The sequence below is a fragment of the Mastomys coucha genome, unplaced genomic scaffold (assembly GCF_008632895.1).
Source record: "Mastomys coucha isolate ucsf_1 unplaced genomic scaffold, UCSF_Mcou_1 pScaffold3, whole genome shotgun sequence".
Classification (NCBI taxonomy): Eukaryota; Metazoa; Chordata; class Mammalia; order Rodentia; family Muridae; genus Mastomys; species Mastomys coucha.
In genome coordinates, this window is record NW_022196909.1 from 50,004,167 (window position 1) to 50,007,972 (window position 3,806).

At 47.9% G+C, this 3,806-nt stretch overlaps 1 protein-coding gene and 1 pseudogene across 4 annotated transcripts in view; both read left to right on the top strand.

Moving 5' to 3' along the window:
* The window catches only part of LOC116074629, a 46,194-nt pseudogene extending 43,964 nt beyond the window's left edge, over positions 1-2,230 (top strand). The window contains exons 4-8 of the transcript XR_004112225.1: positions 670-945; positions 1,073-1,180; positions 1,549-1,581; positions 1,753-1,801; positions 1,941-2,230. The product of XR_004112225.1 is annotated as an H-2 class I histocompatibility antigen, D-K alpha chain-like (transcript). The remainder of the gene's footprint in view (positions 1-669; positions 946-1,072; positions 1,181-1,548; positions 1,582-1,752; positions 1,802-1,940) is intronic.
* LOC116074627 (H-2 class I histocompatibility antigen, D-37 alpha chain-like) overlaps positions 1-3,806 on the top strand; it is a 714,163-nt gene that overhangs the window by 1,666 nt on the left and 708,691 nt on the right. The gene's annotated exons all lie outside the window — the stretch shown is intronic.

A 3,806-nucleotide genomic window follows, 5' to 3' on the forward strand; every position in this document is an offset into this window, starting at 1 on the left:
GTCTACTGCAATCCAGGGCTGGAGTGAGAGGGAAGATCCACACACCCTGTGAGCCCACTGTGTTCCAGGGAGTGCTGCACTAGGGTCACAGCACACTCCTGGGATCCTGTGTAACTTACCTGTACCTTGTTCCCCAGAGTCAGGGGCTGGGAGTCATTTTCTCTGACTGAGTGTCAGAGGTTCACCACATTTCTGCTACACACTTTGTGTTGACTGTTCACTTGGACTGACAGTTATGCTAGTCAGCAAGAGGACCACAGTGGTTGAGTCTCAGTGGTGACACCCTTCCAGTAGCATATGGCCCTAATTTCTAATTTTGATATGAAACCAAACATATATATATATATATATATATATATATATATATATATATATATATTTCCCATTCCATCTTCCATTCTTTGACTAGCTATCTCATGCTATAGGACATCACATAAGGATGACCATGTTGACCCACTGGCTCATGTGGATTCCCTCTTAGCTTCTGAGTCCCCTAGGAAAATGTGCAGTTCTGTGCTGAGGGGACCAGCTCTGCCTGCAGGGAACTAGTGCAAAGACAGCTGAAGTGTCAAACAGACACATAGTTCAGTGTCATCATTGATTAACTGTGTCTTGTGTAGATTTGAGTTTGTCTTGTTAATTGTGGGATTTCTTACATCTTCCACACAGATCCCCCAAAGGCACATGTGACCCATCACCCCAGATCTGAAGGTAATGTCACCCTGAAGAGCTGGCCCTCGGACTTTGACCCTGATGACATCGACCTGACCTGGCAGTTGAATGGGAAGGAGCTGACCCAGGACATGGAGCTTGTGGAGACCAGTCCTGCAGGGGATGGAACCTTCCAGAAGTTGGCATCTGTGGTGGTGCCTCTTGGGAAGGAGAAGAAATACACACGCCATGTGGAACATGAGGGGCTGCGTGAGCCCCTCACCCTGAGAAGGGGTAAGGAGGGTGTGGGTGCAGAGTTGGGGTCAGGGAAAGCTGGAGCCTTCTGCAGACCCTGAGCTGGTCAGGGCTGAGAGCTGGGGTCATGACCCTCACCTTCATTTACTGTACCTGTCCTTCCCAGAGCCTCTTCTATCCACCGACTCTACCATGGTGAACATTGCTGTCCTGGCTGTCCTTGTAGTTATGACCATCATTGGAGCTGTGGTGGTTTTAGAGAGGAGAAACAGAGGTAGGAAAGGGCAGGGTCTGAGTTTTCTCTCAGCCTCCTTTAGAAGTGTGCTCTGCTCATTAATGGGAAACACAACAACACCCCACATTGCTACTGTCTCCAGCTGGGTCTGCTGTACATTCTGGAAACTTACTTTTTTTTTTTAAAGATTTATTTATTTATTATATCTAATTGCACTGTAGCTGCCTTCAGACACACAGGAAGAGGGTGCTACGGATGGTTGTGAGCCACCATGTGGTTGCTGGGATTTGAATTCGGACCTTTGGAAGAGCAGTCAGTGCTCTTAACTGCTGAGCCATCTCTCCAGCCCCTGAAAACTTCTTAGTGTTGTGATCTTCCTTGAACTCTCACAGCTTTTCTTCTCACAGGTGGACAAGAAGGAGACTATGCTCCAGATCCAGGTTAGTGTGGGGGACAGGATTGTCCTGAGGCCATTGGAGTGAAGCTGGAGTTGATGGGAGCTCTGGGAATCCATAATAGCTCCTCCAGAGAAACCTTTTGGGGGCCTGAGTTATATTGTGTTATGAATACATACATATACATATTCAAATACATTTATTTTGTTTACCCAGGGCAGGGACAGCTCCCAGAGCTCTGATCTGTCTCTCCCAGATTGTAAAGGTAACACTCTAGGGTCTTATTGGGGAGGGGCAGTGTGAACATGATTGGGTTTCAGGGACTCCCAGAATCCCCTGTGAGTGAGCTGTGGGTTGTTGGAATGTTGTCTTCACAGTGATGGTTCATGACTCTCATTCTCTAGCATGAAGACAGCTGCCTGGAGTGGACTGAGTGACAGATGGTGTTTTCGGGTCTCTCCTGTGACATCCAGAGTCCTCAGGTCTCTTTAGACAACAGTATTTGATGTTTCCTGTGATTCTCAATTGATGGGCTCAATGTGCCTGTGTTCCCTTCCACAGCCAACCTTCCTGGTGTAGCCACACACTGGGAGACATCTGCATCCTGTCAGCTCCATGCTGCCCTGAGCTGCAGCTCCTCATTCCCACTCTGAGAATAAAAATTTGAATGTGACCTTGATTGTTAACATCTTGACCTATGGTTGATTTCTTGTCAAGTTCATGGATTGAGACTCCTTAGAGTTTTTTTTTTTTTTTTTGAAGAAGTAAATGGCAGATGTAGAACCTTCCAGAATCTGTGTCACTATGCTGTGTGTATCTGTTGGAACAAGATGAGGCTGTGGGAGCTGAGTGTGAACAGGGCTGTGCTCAGTCAGTTATCATCTTTGATGGGGTCACTCCTAGGCTGTGTCACCACCTGGCTCTGCTCTCTCCATTGCTTTGAGGCACATGCTGAGAGTCTGTGATCACAAGCACACAGGGAAGCCCTGAGCCTTCTTCTGTGCCCAGGGTTTTGAGCCCTGAGGACTAAAGATCAGAGACTCATCTGGGGACCCTTCAATGTCCTGGGTGCACAAGATAAGTCACACTGCATTTCCTCCCACCCATTTGCTTTAGCTTCTAATTATGCAGTGGTGAAGCTGCCCTGGGCGCTCCCTGTAGCCATGCTACTGTTGTGACTTCTGCTTCTCCTTCTTTCCAGTGTCTCTTCCAGGGTCCGCAGGTATAGGATGTGATCTGTCTGTTCACCTCTCAGGAGCAGATCCACAGCTGAGATAATTGGCTTAGATTTTTCAAAACCCATTTTTAATAAGGGTTCTTAAATGTTTAACCTCCCTTCTAGCCCACCACCTACCAGAAGTAGTGGAAAAGAAAGGATTTAAGGATATGAGGGAAGTGCACATGCTTAGAGATGGTTCTTTGGCAGTAAATCCAATCTTTGTTGTCAGGATATCAGCAGTTCAGTTCACAAGAATTAGCAAGTATTGGGCGCCAGGCCATGGGGAAATAAAAGGGTGTGAGAGACCCGTGTCCCACAAGAGCTCAGAGACACTGGATAGGAGGACATGGGAGACTGCTGCGTGACCCCATGGGACCGCCACAGGATGGGTGTCAGGCCTTGTTAGCACTGTGGGGACAGATAGTGAAGCTCCTTCACATGGACTCTGTGACCCTGAGGAACCCAGGGCTTCTCCTATTCTAACCTTCTCTGCAGGGTAGTTAGGTGGCTCAGGCCTGAGTGAGGCCCTGTGCTGCAGAGAAAAGGATCACAGAGAACAAAGACATAAAAATAAAGATGGTGTCACTTCCGAGTAAAATCATGGAGCTGGAGAGATCCTTCAGAGGTGAAGAATGCTTACTGCTGTTTCAGAGGACCTGGGTTCAGTCCCCAGCTCTCACCCTCTTGGAACTCCATTCTGAGAGGAGATAGGGCGCCCTCTTCTGGCCGCCTGGGGCACTCCATGCACGTGGTGCACAGATATACATGGAGGCAGAACAGCCATAAGATTTCTGTAAAGAAAGAGATCCCTGAACAGTATTGGGGGTCATTACAGCACGTAGGAACACCTCCAAACCATAGCGCAGGACTCTAGGGTCCCCTGCAGTAGATGGACACACTGATCTTAGGGATTCGGCAGAGGAAAAGAGAAATCGATATAACTCCCCCTACAGAGTGGTCCCTGATGCTACTGGCCCATGAAACTGTGTGTTCGTTCATTTATGCTGTTTGGGTAACATATTTCTTGTAGCTCAGTTTGACCGTGATTTTT